Source organism: Dryobates pubescens, chromosome 23 (assembly GCF_014839835.1).
Source record: "Dryobates pubescens isolate bDryPub1 chromosome 23, bDryPub1.pri, whole genome shotgun sequence".
NCBI lineage: Eukaryota > Metazoa > Chordata > Aves > Piciformes > Picidae > Dryobates > Dryobates pubescens.
In genome coordinates, this window is record NC_071634.1 from 16,493,218 (window position 1) to 16,514,066 (window position 20,849).

The 20,849-nt window shown below is 44.1% G+C and overlaps 1 protein-coding gene across 1 annotated transcript in view; it reads left to right on the plus strand.

The window, feature by feature from the left end:
* Positions 1-20,849, plus strand: part of PPARGC1A (PPARG coactivator 1 alpha) — a 341,886-nt gene that overhangs the window by 171,162 nt on the left and 149,875 nt on the right. The window lies entirely within an intron of this gene.

The window sequence follows — 20,849 nt, forward strand, 5'->3', positions numbered from 1 at the left end:
ATGTATTACATGGGCAAGACAAAGTCTCATTAGTGTTATTTATGGCATGCTGAAACCTCATTAGGAGAAGGTATGCTGGATTCAAAAATGCATTACTGAGAATGTTTTTTTTGGGGGGGAGGGTTAGGAGAGAAATTGCTTTTATTGTGTTTCTTTATCACGTACAGAGTGGTTAGTGGACATGTTGGATTCCTAAAGAGTAAAATAAATTAAGATAGAAGAAAAAAGAGTAATTAATCTAAGTAGTAAGCAGAACCTCCTCACAGATTGGGGAGTAGCCTGCGCACGGTCACAAGGAGTTCCTGTTTACTGTCCACCTCAGTTTTGAGTAACCATTCGTTTTTAACTTCTTTCACTGGAGGTAAAAAGTGGTATTTTTCAGCACAGTAGTTTGCATCTTAAGCGGTAATAATGTGCTTTTAGTGCACTTCAGACCAGGGATGAGTGAAACTTGAGGTGTAGAGTCACAAATAGCCCAATTTAGGTAGTAGCATTTGCTCTAATGAGAGCTATATATCCAGTCCTGCGTAAACATTGTTTGGTAGGCATAGAAGGAAACCATTATTTGCAAGTAAATTAGAACAAAAGGAGAGTCCCTGAATTGTCATTCTCGGGCAGGAATGTCATTCTGCGTGGGCAGTATCCTTCCCCAGGCTGGCACTGCTGCTGTTAGGTCCCAGGGGCTCCAGCAGCTCCCGGATGAAGTCCCTCTGTTGCTGCAGCCCTCCATCCCCGCTGCCACCGGCACAGAGCAGATGTGAGCAGTTAGTTCCCCTCCTTGTCTGCTGTCTGCTGCCGCTGGTCACTGTCACCGCTGCTGCACAGCTGACAAACTTCCTTCTGCCGGCGCTGCTTCTCGACAGCCGCCGAACCTGCCAGCCGCGCACCTTCCTCTGACTCCTGACGCCAGATCCACTTAGTGCCAAGGCTGCACAGAACTGCTCTGATGGCCCTGGGCTTGCAGGCTCCCTGTGCTCTGTCTGTCGCTAAAGCGCGGGGAGCTGCGGGGCTCTTCCATAATAAACCATCTCCTCTGCTAGCAATAGTTCTTCTTACAGCCCCTCCACGTGTAGCACCCGGGATGGCATCTGCCAGCATTCACAGATGTGGTTTCTATGGTTTGTGATAGATGCCAACTTACCACCAAGGCTGGATCAGCTCAGTGAACCCAAAAATGCTGCACACCTGTTCTCCTTGTAGGTACAGTCACACCTTTGTTCTGAAGGATTTCTAGCACTCCTGAAGCTACACAGGATGGTGAGCGTGCCCAAAAGATGCCCAAACTAGTTAGAGAGAGCTGGCAGCGTTCCTGTATAACGAATCTGGGCACAGCCCTGAAAACAGCTGCAGCATGAGGGCTTTCTGTCTGTAAGCACGTTCACACAGCAGAGCTGTGTGCTGGGCAGGGGATCTGAGCCACCCTTGACACTTGAGCTGGAAGGTATTTGGTGCTAATGGCATCCACTTGCCATATGAAGTAGGGAACAGGGTGGCAAGCACCTTAGTGTTACCTCTAGCTGTAAGCGAGCTGCACATCTGATTTAGGCAAATTATTAGGCAAGTTAAGAAATTTAGGCCAATCAAGTCAGCACTTTTATTCTCTGCCATTTGGGACGTTACTGGTAACTTTCTTGACATGGTGAATGTTTGTCCTTCTGTCACTACACCTAGCCTTTTAAAATATACCTTTAATAATAGTTCTTAATAGTGCTACAATATAAGGGTGATGCATGCTAAAGACAGAAGACTCCAGATTCATTTGTGATGAGACTAGGGAAGCTCTGTGTGATTAAGATGGATACCTCTGTTATGACCACTTCTTTTTACATGCATTTGAGGTGAAAGGGCTAAGCAAAGAAACCACGGAAGCCAGTCAGAGTGATCTCACTGTTAGCTACTATTCCCTTTGGGAGGAAAAGGGACAAAGCAGGATTCCTTTTGCTTGCATTCATTTTTGGAACATTTGCATCCTCAACTAAATAAAAAAGGAGTAATTTTCAAGTGTGGCCAAATAGCTGGCAGACCATGACACTTCCACAATAATACTCACATTGAGGGCTGGTGTCACATGGAGATTTACTGGCAGTGCTTGCATGGGAGCCTACTTGGGAAAGAAAAACAGGCAAATTTCATTCCAGTTCCAGTGTAAAGAGGACATGAGAGGAAAATGGCAATGATTTTGATTTTACCTTTCTGCACTTCTCCCAAACTGAGCGTCTCCTACAGCAGTCGACAACGGCTGCAAGACTTGCACCTGTCACTGAGAAACCTGCCTCGAGATTTGATGTAATATATTACTGGAAAGATTTATACCCTTTTCCTTTCATCTGTTCTGTACATTGTTAGTGTTACTAATCTCCTATTATCAGGAATAGAGCAGGCTATTTGTTGCTCAAGTGTCCGTGATGATGTGTGAGAAATTAATCTGAAGGCATTTGGAAGTTCTCCTCCACGTCGGCATTGATCGGATGGAGAAACTGAAGATTATTAGTTTGCAGGAGTGCCTGCTTTTTTATCATAATGCCTAAATAAAGGCAGCATAATAAATGAGAGAGAGGAATAGAATGGGTGAAAGACAAGGTGCTGCCTCGAACACGGCACAGCAGTCATTGCCCTTTTAGAAATGGGAAATGAAAAGCAGCCATTGGTGACCTTACTGAGCTCGGCGAGTTTGTTTGTTAAACAGAAAGTGATTGTGTTGGAGCCAGGCACCTTTCTTCCTTACTGTTATTTTTGTTTTGAAGAATAATTTTCAAGGCATTTAAGAGCAGTCTGAGCTCAGCCAAGGATTTGGAGAAGAGAAGAGGGCAGCAAAATAACTGTGCTGTGACTGCCATGAAGCTCCATGCTCTCCAGGGTGGATGTAGGTGAAAATGCTGAGCTTACTGCAGAGAGTGAAGCAGGATAGATTGAGCTGATCAGAATACAGCTTGGATGTGTGGCCAGTGATGCTAAAATGATGCTTACCCTCAGGAAAAGAAAATTGATATGGATCAAGAGCCCTTTTTGGAAAACTCCTAATCATTTTCACCGTGGATCCCATGGCAGTTGCAAAGTGCAGGTTGTCCTTCTTTGGAAGGGTTGGGTTTAGATTTTGCTCTTGGAATGTCAGAATCAGCACATAGCAAGAGCAGCAGTTTGCAGTGCCCAGTGGGACTCTGCTGAGTACCAAGCATGCCAACCTGTGCTACTCTTCACCACAGCCTATAGTTCTTTCGTGTGTAAAACCCAGGCACCGTGACTGTTGGTGCCACAAGGGTGAGCAGTGACTTCAGAAGGATTTTGAGAAGTTTTTGTGGTAATTAATGGTTTGCCATAGCATTGTCAGTTTATTTTCTCTATTTCCAGTAGCTGTCTGACCTAACATTATATTGTAGGGAAAAAGAAATCAAATGAGCTTTCCTTTAATGTCTTCCTGATAGGTAAGCAGATAATGGCAATTCAGATCCACTGATTTGCATGGAATTTGAAAAATTACAAATGAGAGAGACCTTCTTAGTCCATCTGGTGAAGGATTGTTCCTTCCTTATAGACATCATTCTTCTAGGAGCCTGGTTTTATATGACTCAGTTAATAAGATGAAGAATATTCAACAGGATATTGTTTCACTCTGTAATTTTAAAGGTGAGCATACAGATAGTCACAAGACCAAAGTCAGTCTTCCAAAGGTCCTAGTACTGGCACTCTTCATTTTAATCTCAAAGTGGGTCTGAGGATAATGCCATAGTTGTCTGTAATGCATTCGGAAATAATCTTGTGCTGGTTTTGGAAGGGGCTTAGCTGAGGTGGACATCTCAGGTCCCTCGCTGCCATGTGCTGATGGACCGTGAAATCTGTGGCTGCGGCAGGTCTGGGGCTGCAGGAGAGAAGCTCCTTTTAGCACATGTTATTTAGTAATGTAATATCCCATACAAAGGCCAGTTACTCAAGCTGTAAATGGAGGAGCCGAATTGCCACATAAATTTGAAGCTTATTGATGTGAGTTGCTTCTAATATTTCTATAGGGAAAAACCCACTTATTGATCACTCGAGGCACTGTCTTACTTCTGACATTAATTTAGTTGTAGATTAGGTTGGAATGTATTACTTTCATAAAGATCCTGAGTGGTTGGAGCCATGCAGTGAAACTGAAGCAGAAATACCATCAGACTGTGGCTCGTGACACTGTCTGAAATAGCAAGCAGCACCAGTGACCTGGCACGCCTTCAGCTTGCTTTCCACTGAGAAGGCTTCTTACAGTAACAAACAACAGGTAGGGCTTTAATGAAATAGATCTCTCCTTCGAGCTGCTCAGGGATCATCCTCAAAAAGTCTCCCTCTGGGTGCTTTAGTATGAGTAAGGAGGCTTTAGCAAATTCAGGCTAGTCTATGTCCAGCGCTAGAATAGATGTCAGAAGGGATTAATAGAGCAAGTGTGTGAAGCCAGCTCTAATCTTGGTGGGTGTGGTGGCTTGATCCTGGCTGCAGGCCACATGCCCACTGAAGCTGCTCTCACACTCCTCCTCCTCCTTGGCTGGACAGGGGAGAGAAGATAAAACAAGTGTCTCATGGGTCGAGATAAGGACAGGGAGATCGCTCAGCAGTTACTGTCACAGGCAAAACAGACTGGACTTGGAGAAATCTGCTTAATTAATTACCAATCAAATCAGAGTAGGCTAATGAAAAATAAACCCAAATCTGCAAAACTCCTACCTTCTCCCTACTCCTCCCCTCTTCCTGGGCTTAACTTTACTTCCAGTTTTCTCTGCCTCCTCCCCATCTAGTGGCACAGTTCATCACATTTTTCCACAGCTGCTCTTCCCTCTTCAGGGGGAGGACTCCTTGCACTCTCCCTGCTTCAGCATGGGGGACCTCCCACACCTTTCCTCCACAGAGCCATCATCAAGGATGATAGCTGCCTACCCATGTAAAGCAGGAGGGCCCAGTGACGATCTGTAAGGCCATGGGAATTGCTGTACCTCTTCCGCTCTCTGATGCATCTAGACTGGATGGAGCCTGGTCTCTGAAAAGGTAGAGAAGGGTTGGGTGAGCGTCAGAGCTGTCAGCCATGCTGGTCCCGTGCTCTGCCCGGCGTGTCGCCGGCTCCGCAGGCTGGACGCGCAGCGAAGCAGGAATATTTCTTGGTGGTACCTGCTTTACACTCGAATTTTCTGCTCTTACAGCTGCACTAACACTTGTAGGAAGTTGATACATTCTTACCCTCAGGCACTTCTTCCAGCACCGAGTTTCACTCTCTAATTACATATTTCACAGGAAGCATTTGATGTTGTTGGGTTGAATCTGCCACCTTTGGCTTTCGTTGTATGTCCTTGCCTTGTTGTTTTGAGAGCCAGGAAGAAGGGACCTGCTGCCTTTCCACCACTCCCTCCTTTAGAAAATTGTACCATGTCCTGTGCTAATGATTTTTCTTCCTTAAATTAAAAATAATTAAATAAAGAAAGCAAACCCTGCCCACAGTTTTTTCCCTGTCACTTTTTATAGGAGGGGTTTTCCATGTTCTATTTGCATTGCCCTTTGTCCTAGTTGTGCAAAGGGGAGGGAGGAGTACTGTATGCAATCTTCAACAGGAGGCTGGAAGACATAAATAAGTATTTTTCCATTATCCATGATCTCATATTTCTTCTGCATGCATGATGGCACATATGGACTTCTGTCCTCCTTGAAAGAAAAAGATAATGTACAGGAAGCCATTGGTGTTTGGCTGCATGGTGCACAGGGCCTTTTACAAACAGGGGCCTGTTAAAAGCAGAAACATCCCCTTGATGAAGTGATGTGCTGCATTGAGGGCAGATCCACAGCTGTTGCACAACTTGGAGTGTGAACCCAGGTCTTCTCTTCTCTGTTCTGTGTCAGTGTGGTGGTGTTCCCATTGGGTGCCTTCCCTAGCGTGCTCCTGAAGGTGGGATCCAGGACCACAAAGGCAAAATACCTGCAAACTCATTAAACCACTATTCCATGCTGGTTCCTAACAAGGAGGTGGAAGGACCTCTGCAATACAAAGAATGCATCCTCAGTTGCTGATAAGGGATTTAGTTTACTTGTAACCATTTCTGGGTTTAGAATTGGTATTCTGTTCTGGTATTCTACCTAGGGATCCAAATTAGAGTCAGAACATGCTGCAAACATGTTACAGAAAGATGGCAGGTGACTTGACTGAGCCCAGAAAATGAAGGGAATTCAGGATGAAGAGGACCATGTTTGAGTTAATATGTCATTTTCAACTTCTGTCAAAGCAATTTAGTTGTTCTCTTCCTGCTCCTCTTTTCTGTCCCCCACTTCCTCAGTGGTGCTGTTTAAGGACAGAGCTTTCAGACTTAACCCTGAATTACCTCCCTTTGGGGTTTCAAGTAAGAGGCTGGATATTGCTTTAATGTAGGTTTTTTTTTTGTAGTTTAATTTATTTTGGTTGGTAAAGAATATTCATCACTCATTTAATTCAGAAGGTATCTATTGATTTCTTTCTCCTCATTTGGTATTTTCTGACATTTTATAGCACTTGCTATTGATTTATACAAAACCTGTAGTCCGAACGTCCCGAGGAGTGCTTTATTCACTTGTCATTTGCTGTTTTTCTTAACTAATAAATTTAACAGCTGTGTACATCCAGTCTGTTAAGACTGCGTGGCTTTGCTTTCAAGGAGATGACAACCTGGCACTAACAAATGAGTAATTCTTGCAGGCAGGAGCTTAGAAGTTGCAAGATAGGCAAGACAGAAAAACGAGCTCCTCCTTGACTGGTTAGCAAGACAAAGCAAGCTCCTCAAAGGACACTTAGGTTAAGGTAGGGAAAACAGAGCTCTGCTTTAGCCTGTGGAATATCACACCTTAGGCTGCTCTAATGGCAACTTTATTTATAGCTTGTCAACAGGTAATCGATTTAAGCAGCACATGCAGCAGCATTACAGAGGAGAGCAGGTATCTCTGAACTGCCTTGACCTGCCATGCCATCAGCTTGCCAGGTGCTAGAGTTAGATCTGCAAGGCTGCAGCAGGGTGCAAGGACTTCATTAGGAGGGTGGTGCCTCCAGCAACTGGCATCAGAAGCCTCCACTAATAGTCTTAAACTGTACTTCCAGCAGTGATCAGGGGATTTCATGAGCCTCAGTTTCACTGAAGGTAAGCTCTCTCCCTCACTCAGCTCTCTCCTTCACTCAGCTATGAACAAGAGACACTGAAGTTTCACAAAGCAGTTGAGATGTCATCACTAGATACTACTTTGTCTCACTGTGTCTGGGACATCCTTGAGCACAGCAAGATTGAGAACAGTTCCCTGTTAATTGCTCTTTCCTATCTCTGGCTCCTAAATGGGAGCCTTGTTGATGAATAAGAAGCAGTGTGTGAATAGCTTTAATACAGACTGTGCTGGAAATGATGTAGCTGTGGCTTGGATTTAGTTCAGGGACAACATAAATTTTACCCTCAGTAACCACTGTGTGGTTAAAAGTTAAGAGGTACTTCATAATTTTTCCCTTTCATGTATTACCATGCAGTGCTTCTTGATCTGGCTTGTACTTGAAGGCATTTATAAGCTCTTCCTCAGCAGTCTTTTAGAAGGTGCTAGAAGGACCTTTTTGGTACAAATCTTATGCCTCCATGAGTTAAGGTGACAACCACGAGTCTGGCACTGAAAACATGAAATGTGCTGAAGACTTGTGATCCAAGAGGCAGGAAGATGGTTCTGCACTGAGAGATCCCAAAGGATCCCTTAGTAACTTTACTAGTTCCTATCATAGTTCTCTGATGAGAAAACTCAGAAACAAAGGCTATTGCAAAGCTGTGGTGGGTACACGTGGCAGGAGGACAGAACAATAGCAGGAATTTGATGCATACTGGGTACTAGACTTCAGTGGTTAATTCATGTGGAACTGTTAACAGAGATCAGAGCATGGCATTTGTTTAGGAAGAAGGAAATGAAAGGTGGGCATGTGTGGGACAGTTAGGAGAACACAAAGCTTTGAAAGAAGTATGTTCAGATGTAATAGGCCCATGATGTGCTTTGTCCAAGCTGACCTCAGCACACCTTCTGAAGAAGATGGTGAAAATTGTTTATATTTATCCTTGCATCCCTCCCACAACCATATCAGTTAGTCTACAGATACTCAGCATGATGCTGAGCCTTCTCAAAATGGAGTTCAGTGTTCCACTAAAGACCCTTTGCAGGGTCACCAGGAGGCACCCTGATCATGCTTCTGGAGAGCAGATGGCTGACTAGAAGCTCTGTGCAGCCTTGCTGAGGTGGAGTGGTACCCTCATGACCCTATCCACCACAGGTAATCCTACTATGCTTAGATGGATAGGCATGTAAGAGCTGCATGAGTGTGAGACACCAGACCTCACTCAGAAGCAGCACTTGTGTCACAGGTCAAGTGTTTTGCAGACTCAGATTGTGCTTGGGAACCAGTTAAGTGTTAAAAAAAAATCCCTCCTGTTTTTCTCAGTTTGTGTCTTCACACTGCTGGCAGCTGTGTGCTGGTATCACAGTAATAAATTGTGGATACATAAAAAGAGAATAGCCTATTGTTACAGTGGTATCTGATCCACAGGATGGACTGCTGAAACACCCTTCTTGCCTCATGCTGATAAATCCCTTCTCACACCAACACTTTTCTCACTATTGGAGATGCAATTGCAGTGAAAGCCTTTTAGACTCCGAGCTGTAATATCCAGAGATGTTTTGTTTAGAGTAGTGTAAAATCAACTGTGTTGTATGAACTTCAAGCCAGGTACATTTGAACTGAGTCCTGGATTACAGAGAATGATGTATGGAGCTTCTTTAACTGTGTGGAGTTAGATTTGATTCTTAGCAAATAAGTGACAGATTCATACGTAGGGGAAAATTGAAACTCTCATCTATATATTGTTTTTATTATGTTTGCTTTGCTTCAGGCTCTAACATATCAAAGACACTGTGGCTGGGAAAAAAACCAGTAGTTTGATTTCCATCAATAAATGTCTTCATATTCTTGCAGCTCATACACAATTTGGGCTATTTCATGGTGGTAAAAAAAGACAATAATTCCTTGCCATCCAGAGCAGCTTAGATTGGCAGCATTGCTAATATTTACAGCTACCACCCGGCCCGCTCCGCGCGCTCCCCGCCTCGCACGTCCAGCATGATGCTCCTGGCCCGCCACAAATATGTCGATGTGTTGGTTTGCATCTGTCTTTGCCATATGCAGAGGAAGACAAGGATTCCTCCTGCTTTGTTTTCACGTGTGCTTTACAATTTTTTTCATTTTGTCTTTTTTCATTGTACCCCTCCGAAATCAGAGCAGCTGCTGCCTGGGTGCTGCCTGCTGCAAGTGACAGCCAGCTTATCTCATCTCAAGGATTTGTCATTGGTAGGTTTTGTTATCATCAGGGAGGTAGGATTCCATATTGGCAGCACTGCTGGCCTTTGTCACCCTGCTCCCCTTTGCTGCCAGCCAGTGGGTGGGGAGTGTTAGAGGCAAGGTGTGCTCCACCAGGGCCAGGTCAGTGCTTTGGGTTACCTGTTCAGTTCAACTAAAATTTTATGTTTGGTTTTTTTCCTGGTCACCAAGAAAGCAGAATTCCACTAAGGAATTTCTGAACAAAAATTCCCTTTGCAGCTCTTTTGTTGCCAGCCTGATGCTCCTGCCTGTGTCTGTGCAAGCACCTGGTTCCTTCTGGCATTGGTACTGCTTTACCTTGTGCTCCCAGGCTCTAAAAATAAAATATCCATAGGTGTAAGAGGAGCTCCTGGTCTGTAACACAAGTCCTGAAGTCACACTGGATGCAGCAGAGGCCTGTGCTGCCCAAGCTCCTCCAATCATTTAACTAAAAGGAGAAAGGGGAGGGAAAAAAAAAATCCCATGAAGGAGAAATTCAAAGCTGCAGGAGGGAGGCTCAAAACATAGCCACAATGCAGAGCTTGGCATGTCTGGCTTTATGGCAAGGGCATTGTCAAGCTGTGGAAGGCCCAAAATTTGTGACAATAGATGCTTGTGAAAGCTGAGGAAAATGGAAATGTTTTCCAGCAGTCTAGAAGGAAGGTGGAAAGCAAGGGGCTTTTATTGGTATGTCAGCAGCCCTGTGCAGAGGTCTGACTCAGCCCAGGGAGGGTGGCTGGGGGGAGACCAGGAGGGGGATGCAAATAAAAATCCTCAGGGGAAAAAAAAAGAACCTAAAAATTAATCTTTTTTTTTTCCTGTTGTTGTTCTTTTTGGTCTGCTTAGTTAAATAGAGAGTGTGACTGGCAGATGATCCATACCTTAAAAATATAGCTCATCCTAACAGTCAGAAACTTCATGAAATGGAAAGATATTGCAGTATTGTTTTTTTCTTTTATTTTTTTTTAGCAGGACAGACTTGTTTCAGCTACAAGCATGCTTGAAAATTAATCTTTTGGGTTTGTACTGAAGCAGTACTTCCAAAGAAGAGTTTGTTTTTGTCACTTCCTGAAACCCTTGACCTCCTAAATGCAACGAGTTCAGCATTCTCAGCTCATCTGCGACAGATGCTGTAGTGCAGCAGCAGGGCAGGTTCTGGTTTGGGGTTGGTTTGGTAACAACAAAAGGCAGATGATGTTTTCAACAGTTGATGGGAAGACTAAACTGTCTCTTGGTGGGATGAAGGGTGGTGATGCTCAGTTAAGGAGTGATAAAGAGCATCATAAAGCAAGCCTGGCCGTGCTCAGGGTGTGTGGCAGGCAGCTCTAGGTGCGAAGCACAGAGAGCAAGCTCGAGCAATCTTTTTAAAATGCCTTACATTGGGACTAATTTTTTCTGGCTTGGGGTTGAAATCCTTGTGTCCTGCTGAACCCACTCCTGCATTGCTGAACCTGAGCTCTGAAAGAGCTCAGCAGTGAGTATGGTAATGAGCCCATTGCTATCAAAATGGCCTGTATTATTATTCATGTTTATTGGCTGCAGAGCAGTTCAGGAAGCACTTTTCAAACAGACACAGAATATTTTCTTTTAAACAGACCCGGCAGCTATTTGTATTTCCATTGCTTGAATCCACACCCCGATGCAGTCTTAATTATAATGACACCAAATGAGACAATTATTGGAATACGTGAAAAAAGCACTTTTGGGAAAGTATTAGCAGTTCTGCTATACTTTACATCTAATTAGGGCTGTTCCACAGTGTCACCAACCCCCTGTCATTACCCTGCGAACTCCCCGGCTGCAGCAGTGCATTTGCTGGACCAGCGGGAACAGTGTCAGACCGCAGTCACACTTCCCCAAATCTTCTCACGTGTGTGGAGCCTTCGTGTCGACCCTTTCCTTCCCCTCCCTTCCCCTTCTCCCCCCTCTCCTCCCCCCAGCCCGCGGTGTGACATTTTCTTCATGACAGTCTGTCTCCGAACTGCACTTGCTGCTGCCTCGGTAAAGGCTTACAAAGAGAGTGTAACAGCCAGTGGCCAATCGAGTTTGTGCAAGCTCCATCAGCTATGGATGAAACATCCACGAGAGAGAATAAGGACTTAGAAGAAAACTGGATAAAAGGGCTGCGCCGGGAAGCTAGCTGGCAGGTTAGTGATACAAAGACGAATGCTTGCAAGCAGATTAAATCTCAGCTCTGAAAATCTCTGAACTTTTTAGCCTAAGCGTAGGTGAAGCATACATGTTTGTGTCTAGCAATGCCTGAAAGCGTATTCCTTCCTACCAGAGCAGTTATCATTATCTTCCTATTTTCTTGGAAAGAATAGTTGGGAGATTCCAAAGCCATCTCTTGCAAATTGTAGGCTGAGTGAGTAGTTTTAGCAATCTGCAGGCATTACTGACTGCACTTCCTTGATAAAGGTCCTTGCAATAACAAGTTGCAGGTGCATGCTGTAAGATCAAAGGAAAGACGTGGCTCGCGTCTGGGTAGATGCAAGTTGATTCCATTACAAATGATAATACACCACCTGTCACTCTCTGACTTAATTGTGCCATAGTCACTGGAACAAGGGGGCTCTTTCAGCTTCTTGTAAGGAGGAAACGTCTTTAAATGCACAATGCTTGTTTTCTTTACGACGCTGGACTCACAATGGGTGTGCATGCAATTCAATCCAGAGGCAGGCAGTTTTCATTAACGTGTGCAGAGCAATAATGTTTACATTATGCAGCACCTTTCTGGAGTTTGCAGAATTAGATACCGTTTCAGACCTGCTAAGCCCCACTGAGTGGTTGTGATTGCTCTTTACATTACATCCTCAGCATCCTCTATGCACTTTTTTCTGCTCTATTGCATTTTAATTAGTCAATCAACAATATTCAGGAGATGTGTCACCAAGTTATTTCTCCCCCCCCCCCCTTTGCTGCTTCTTACAAGGGATTATTATTATTATTATTATTATTATTATTATTATTATTATTATTATTATTATTATTTTGGTGATGCCATTATACAGAATTCATATAAAGTGGCATTTAGGTTTCTTCCTATCAGGTGAAGCTGTACAAGAGTCCCAGCTTGGTAAGAGTTACTGCAGCAGTCTAAATGCTACAAGGCACGCTCCCTCCCCCCAGAAGAAGAGCTGGGTTAGTTTGGTTCCCTCCTCATAACTTCACTTAAGAGAAGGAAATACAAATTGCTTTTCAGAGGAGATACTTCATGTCACACTGCTTGTGGTTTGTGCTGTGATGCTTTTCTGATCATCTGTTTGTATCACTGACTAAATGAAATACAAAATCAGGATGTTGTGAACATAAAAGTCAAATAAATGAGCTTTGCTCTCTCTGTCACGGTGGTAGCGAGTGTGTGGAGCTGGTGCAGACACAGCATAGGAGACCATCACTACCCTGAAGAATTGGGCTCCACAAGTATGTGAAGGAGTGGAAGATCTGGAGGAGATGAGGGAAAGGCAAGAGGAGAGCTAGGGCTGTTTGCAGCTAGTCTGTACACCCAGTCTGTACACCTGGAAATCTGTTTTGCTGCTTCCCAGGTTTGTGCTGTTTCTGCCAGGTCAGATGACAGAAGAGTGAGCTGGGAAAATATGGAAGCAATTTTCCTGTAGTACCTGGCTAGAAACCAAGCATGCCATGGCAAGGATTAATTTCCAGTCAGCAGCTTCTGCCTCCTTTTTGGGTGTTGCACTGCTACAGAATAGTGGCGGCAGCATGGTGGGGGAAGTCACATTTGCTGTAGATGCCATACCTTCAACTCTGAGATAGATAAAGGTGAGGCCTTATCTCTGAGGAGACAATGTTCCCTGGTAGTGTCTGCTAGCGTCCTCCTTCCCAGGCAGAATTGCTATCTTGACTGACTTCCCTTTGACTGGAGCACAGGGATGGTGGGTGGAAATGTTTTGCTCTGAAGCTGCAACCCTGTTACACGTGAGTGAGATTTTTAGAGAAGCCCCTGGGAAAGGGTTATCCAGCTCTCACTCTGATTGTAAGTCATCCCATATTTCTTCACACTGCAAGGTCTTTACAAGTCCCAGGGTAGGGCAGAGCATCAATCTTGAAAGGAGCTGATTTTGAACGAGCGCTGCAGAGCCAGAGCTCCTCTTCAGTCCTGTGTGCTGGGGAGCTCCAAGGTGATGGCGTACATCCTTTCTTCTTAAATGGGCCAAGTTTTTTTAGCACTAGGCCCTTATATCCATATTTAGACTCCCAAATAAGTGTCCTGATTTTCCAAAGTGCTGAGTATCCTGGGAAGCCAACAGACAGTTTCTTGAGCTTCAATGTGTGAGGCTAGGGCTGCATGGTGATGGTACCTGTTGCATGGTCCTGGGGTAGGAGGCAGGCTGTGGTGCTCAGCTGCAGCTGGAGGTCTTGATGGCTGTGAACTGCCTTTAAGAAATATTTAATAACCCTTGGAGCTGCTGTGCCCCTCACCCTTATGTCAGCTCTGTGTGGTCAGTGGGACTTGCCGACCCATTCTGGCACATGCAGGGGGCCACAGAGCAGGAGAGTGGTCCGGGTGCCATGCAGCAAAGGGGGAGCAGCAGCCAGTCTTGTGAGTCTCCCTCTCATAGTGAGAGATATAGCAATTCTGACTTTGCACTTGGAAAAATCAGGCCACTTATTTAGCAGGCTAAATATAGGTTAAGCAGCCAAGCTTGAGCATCCTGCTTTAAAAATTCTGGCGATAGTCGTCATCCATCCTACCTTTCAGCCAGCGCTCTCGTCATGCTGGGAGAGGTCTGTGTGGCAGCCCCATGCACATGAATAAACATCAGCTTGCAAGGAAAAGGAAGGAAGGAGCTCACAGTGTTTCTTTCAGGGGGATATGCAATTTGGAAAATGGATTGCAGTCTCTCTCCCGAAGGAGACAGTTTTCTATTAAGCAAAAAAGATAATAATTAAAAAGCAGAGCTAAAATTTGAATTCTGTTTATATCACTTAGCTTTAACTTTTTATCTTCTGTTGTTCTCCTCATCTCAGACTTTGCTGTAATGGTCTGTGTCTGGTTTTGATTTTTCATGGAGAAAAGTGGCCTTTCCTACTCCTCTTAGCAGACCTTCAGAACAGGTTTTCAAAACCTCCTATAATCCCTTTTCCTGATGTTTCCTTGGGAACAGCTTCTGACATCCAACAGATCTATAGCTGTCACAAAGCTGGCACAGTTTTACCACAGGCTAGGCACATATTTGGGTGACCACAACTGTGCTGATAGACCAAAGGTTAAGAAATCTATAAGGGTGTGGGTGTCAATACCTAGAGAAAAAAAAAGTCCTGCATATTGATAGAGACAAATGGATTTTCCTTCACATCTACACATCCAGGGAAAGTTGTGCTCTCAGACATGCCAGAGTAACTCTAGTTGATTTAAAAGTGAATTTTTCTTCCACAAATGAGAGCAAACAGTCATCCAGAATGTCCTGAGAAAGGAGCAGTGCACCGATTCCAGCAACTTGTCGAAGCGGTGATCCCTCTGCTGACACACTGAGATCTCGAAAGCCACAATTTCCTTCCTAATTGATGGCTCAATCAGTGTACAGCCGGTGTCTCAAGCTTACTGTAAGGTTTGTCCTTGATGTGCTGAGTTACTGTACAGCCTAAAATCCACTGCATGTATTGCAGAGGGAGCAGTGCAGAGCAAGAAATGTTTAAGTCATTCCAGAATCATTTGGGATCTTTCATCAGGATGGGCGTGCGGTTGATGGAAAGCAGGCACTTTGTCAGAGCCTTCAGCCCGCTGATGAGCGTTTCCTACAGAGTAATAAAAGCAGACACATCCTGCCATTCTCATTTAATTCTTACTTCTCATATGCATTTGTGGGGAGTGGGACAAATTTGGCTGAAGTGAGAGCTTATCAGGCTTCAGTCAAGCTGGGAACAGAGCAACAGACAGTATAAAGTGAAGGAAGCATAACTGCTTATCCTCTCCTTTAGAGTATGGTCCTGTTGAGCTAATAACATTAGTTGGAAAAGAACACTGGCTAATTTATATATATATGTGTGTGTGTGTATATATATGGATGGATTATATGTGCAGGCATGTATCTGTCTATTGGTGGGGGCATCTGCATGCAGTGTGTTCCCTTCTTCAAGGTATGGTAGTGCTGAAAGTTGAATGTTTTGGAAAGGGAGGTTTAGAAATCCCTGCCTGAAGTAACATGTAAAATTCTCTTCTTGTTTCTTGTTCTGTCTAGAACAGCCATTCCAGTGCCTAATTTCAGGAGTATTTAGCTCTCCAAAATCTACTAAAACCAATGCAAAATAGTAAGCTGCCAAAATGTTGGGAGTTTTGTGATGGAAACACAAGTAAAACAAACCTGCAGATTCATTCTTTAAGAAGTATATTTATTTTTTTTCTGACTGTTCCCAGTGCTGACAGCTCAGTCTTCTGTTGGTGGCAGCCAAACTGGGCTATTAACCAACTGGAGAGCCAGGCAGGGAACCTCATCTGCTACTTATATTATTCCACGAGTCTGCCCTGTGTTCCTCCATAATACTGGATGTGAAAAATATGGAAAATTTGACTTTGTTTCTCAAAGCATGCAAGATTTGAGTGTGCTACAGCCAATAACACCTTTGTGCTGTGTTAGCTGTGAACACTTATTTCCTTTAGAGAGTGAAGTTCCTGAAGATTTATTCTTTCTGTTGCTCTTTCCCCTCTTCTTTCCCCTCTTCTTCTTTCCCCTCTTCTTTCCCCTCTTCTTCTTTCCCCTCTTCTCCTTTCCCCTCTTCTCCTTTCCCCTCTTCTCCTTTCCCCTCTTCTCCTTTCCCCTCTTCTCCTTTCCCCTCTTCTCCTTTCCCCTCTTCTCCTTTCCCCTCTTCTCCTTTCCCCTCTTCTCCTTTCCCCTCTTCTCCTTTCCCCTCTTCTCCTTTCCCCTCTTCTCCTTTCCCCTCTTCTCCTTTCCCCTCTTCTCCTTTCCCCTCTTCTCCTTTCCCCTCTTCTCCTTTCCCCTCTTCTCCTTTCCCCTCTTCTCCTTTCCCCTCTTCTCCTTTCCCCTCTTCTCCTTTCCCCTCTTCTCCTTTCCCCTCTTCTCCTTTCCCCTTCCTTTCTTTTTATTTTTTTAGTTGTAGGGAGGAAGTGTCACAATTCAGTCATCTTAGACCAGCACCTTCTGAAGCTGTTTATTTTTTATTGTTCCCCTGAGTATTTTATTTTGAAGACAATTGTCATAAAAGGATCTACTGCTGGATTAATTTCTAACCTTACCAACCTATTTTGTTACAGTTTCAGTGTTTAAGGTATAGTATGAGCTGCAGGATTCCCAGGTGCAGGTGGGCTGGCTGGACCTCCATCCCTGGGTTACCTTTACAAAGGAAATCCTGGAAGCTTCACAGAAGGATTGGCAGCTGAGCAGCAGCATAGTGAACTAGAAATTCTTTATCAGTTCTGCCTACAGTTGCTATTTTGACTGTTGTTTTGTTTGATTTCATCTACTGAAAGCATATACATAATGCTTCAAAGTGTGAAACTAACACAGGGAATTGTTACCTGGCAGGATTTGGGAGCAGATGCAGCTGCTTTGCAGGGTAAAAGCTGGTAATGAGTGGCAGTGCAGTTATGTCCAGCACCGGTATTTGGCCATCTCTGATGTTACATGAGCACTCTGTGCCCTTTGTTCCGCTTGCCACAGAGTGCCATTAGGCACTGGCATTTAGGAGGGATGGATGCCTCAAGAAGTTCTATACAGAGAGAGTGATTGCCCATTGGAATGGGCTGCCCAGGTAGGTGGTAGAGTCACCGTCATTGGAGGTTTTCAGGAGGACTTGATGGGGTGCTTGGTGCCATGGGTTAGTTGTTTAGGTGGGTTGGATTGGTTGATGGGTTGGATGTGATGATCTTGAAGGTCTCTTCCAACCTGGTTTATTCTATTCTACTCTAAATCCCTCTTCAGAGCGCTGGCAGTGATTAGTCCATCCTCAGGTTTGAGGGTTAGGCCCCACACCGCCAGAACAAAATGATTTGCCTTATTTTCATCATGCCTGAGGAAGTGTTCTCTCCTTGATGCTCCTCATCAAGCACAGCACCAGGGGACTATTCCCCCGCGAGACAAGACGGTGTCAGCCCTTCTGAAAGCTGGGATCAGGCGCGTAGCAGTAAGAAAAGAGCTGTAGCTGCACCAGGCTAGTACAAGGTGTCTTTTTGATAATAAAATGCCTAATTAGCGTAAAGAGAAGCAGGACCAACGTGTGATATTGTATGGACTGTAGTTTGAGAAATCAAACGCCTCGAGACTAAACCAAGAGAGAGGTTCTACCAACCTGGGTTATTTAATACCCTATGAAATGCACCGTGCATGCTGTGCTTAGCTTGCTGCTGCTCAGTACTTTCAGCCTGTTCATAACTATTCACAGCACTTAAGATCTAAAGATACACTCATCCTTTGATAGGACAAGGTCAATTATTCTCCATTTATTGCCAGTACCAAAGTGTTTATGTGGTTTTATTTATAAGCTGGGTTTATGTTTTTCTAACATTAAAGACATTTGCTAGTAAAAAGGGCATTTCATTTGAACGTTGCTGCTTCTGTGACATGTTGATATTAAAAATTGTGCATGCATGTATTCTTATAAATGATATCAACTCTATCCTTTGGCTTCTCTGGGACACCTCTTAGCTTCCTTTTAACCTGCTAAATGGATGTCATGCTACCCTGAGTTACATATGTGAAGTGTACTGATGTGCAGACATCTGGGTCTGAGAATATCATTATTTAACTTCACTGGGTAGTTTGGGTTGGTCTTATGATAGCTCAAGCTTTGTGTTTCTCCATTACACTACTGGGATGAACTGCCAAAGCCACCATTAGTACTTTCAGCCTTTAATACCAGCGCTGTTCCAGCACTACCTATAGGTAGGTGGCTCTGTTTCTGCAAAGTCTGGGGAGGCAGGAGTCCAGCCCTATGTAAACAACCACTTAAGCCCATGCCTAAGAGAGCATTGTGGAACTGTCTGGCAGAATAGCACAGAATAAGAATTAGGATAGGGTAGGGTAGGGTAGGATAGGATATTTTGGTTGAAAGAAACCTCCAACGATTATCTAGGCCAACTGCCTGATCAATTCATTGCTCACCAAGTCAAAGCATCTTATTAAGGACATTGTTCAAATGCCTCTTAAACGCTGACACACTTTGGGCATCAGCCACCTCCCTGGGAAGCCTGTTCCAGGGTTTGACCACCCTCTTGGTAAAGAAATGGTTACCTATGTCCAGTCCAAGCCTCCCCTCTTGCATTTTCAAACCATTCCCACATGCACTATCCCTAGATACCAGGGAGAAGAGATCAGCACCTCGGTCTCCACTCCCCCTCCTCAGGAAGCTGTATAGGGTTATGAGCTCTTGATTTGTTGATGGAAAACTGTGGGCTTGCTGGCTCATGTTCCACTGGAGGTTTTGTTCTGTGCCTACTTAACTCTTCTAAAACTTTTTATTTTTGGCAAAGAGTTTCTTTCACAAGTGGCAAAAATGATTGAGTAGCATTTTGGGCTGTGCTGTTTGAATCACTTCTCTCTTATTCTCTGAAAATCTTGAAAGAAACATCTGGATAAGGAAGGTCTTTGTCAGACAGGAGTGTTTCACATTGAACCCATGTTTCCTAATTCCTATGAAAGAGGTACTTGCCATCATGTACCCACCTCTCTGGTGTTATCACAGTTTAAATGTTCCCTGAAGGCTTTGTACTGTGACTGGTCTGCCTTGTGTCAGACTAGGCAATTATATTCTAGCTCTGGAGGTGGGTACTTGATGCCTGAAATGTTTACCTCTCTCTTCCCAGGCTACCTGGGGCAGAGTTCAGGCTGTTTACATCTCTCTGCTAATTTAGCCCCTTACTTGCACAGAAAATTACTCCCAGGCATGATAGAAAGAGATGGACAAATTGTTTTCCAATGGAAAAAAAAAAGTGTTTTAGTTATGTGACTGCTCTTTAAAATATGTTCCAGAGCATTCAGCTAGGGATGTGTGCCAACATGCAGCTCAGAGTTCAGGAAACTTCTGCAATTCATTCCTCTTCTTACAGAATTGTGCTTGTTTGTTTGATTTGGGGGTTTGTTTTGGTTGGGGTTTTTATTGTTTGTTTGTTTGGGGTTTTTTATATACTTCTGACTGACGAATCATGCATCCCTCTGGATCCTGTCTCCCATGACTATGACATGGAATTCAGCACTCATCTTCCTATGGCTCTTGGTTAATCCTGTCTGTGTTGCTAGGGGATTTTCACTAGCCCCATACCGCTCTCTGAGCTGGTAAGGAGATCTAGTAGGGCAGCAAGATACCATTGGTGTTTGCTGCTCCTTCCAGCAGATTCCAGTGTGCTGCCATCAGCTGCACCCCCAGGGCTGGGATCCAGGAGGGCAGTGCCACCTGCACAGTTCAGCCATCAATAAAGTGGCAGATCGCTGGGGCTACCGAATACCTCTGCTTCATCCTTCTTTCTCCTCACCCACCTCTTGCCAGGGACTAGAAAATGGTAAACTTGGCTTTTTGGATTCTGGGGATATCACTGGAATTGGGGATGGCCACTGGCTGACCCCAGTAATGACAGGACTAAACTAAGACATCCTCCTCAGCCCTTGGCCTTCAGTGGGAGTCCTGCACAGCACTTGTACGTGAGCTGTTGTTGACTTCCTTGATGCTTTAGTTGGAGGACAAGAGGCCCTCAACATTTTAAACAGCTGCCAGAAGGATGTGTTCTCAAGCCTTTCCCTGTAGCTAAACCTGTGCTGTGTCAAGCCCACCCCCAGCACACAGGCAGCGCTGTGCTCCTACCGTATCATCTGCTCTGCGCTGCCCTAAGCTGGTTTTCTGCAAAATGAGATGGATTTTGCTTCTTGGCAAAATAACTATGGAGAGCTGGAAAATCCAAATGAGCTGATACATCTTTTGTTAGAGCTGTTTTATTACTGAGCAATTTCTTTCCTTTTTCCCCCCCCCCATCCCTTTTGGACTCTTATAATGATGGAGGCACAGTTGTATGTTATATCTGTTTGGTTTTTATGGTAGAGTCATCAAATAGTGCCTCTCTTATATCTTGATTTAGAATCAATCCCAAACTAATGTAGTGCAAGAGGTGATACATGATTCCACGTGTTTTTGATTTCTTTTTTTCCATAGGAAATTAAAAATATTTGGGAAATTGATTTTTTTTTTCAACTAATAACGTGAATTATAGGAGCTGATAAATGTGAGATTAATAGCTAAGAAAGCAGTCATTGCAGATGGATAATTTAGATTTTTATCATTTATTAATCATAAAAAGTAAACCTGCTGTATAACTAATTCTAGTTTTATCAAGAAGATGAATTGTTCCAGCTAATGAATGTATAGATATTCTATGCCAAAGGCATTCGTGGGAATCTGTTAATCATTTAACTGTGTCATGGCATATGCTTTGTCTTCATAAACCAATTAAAACATATAACTTCCTCCACTGAAATGCATGTTGGTCGTCAGTGCCTACAGCAAATTAGAACAGCATTTGTCTCAAAATGTGCTTCAG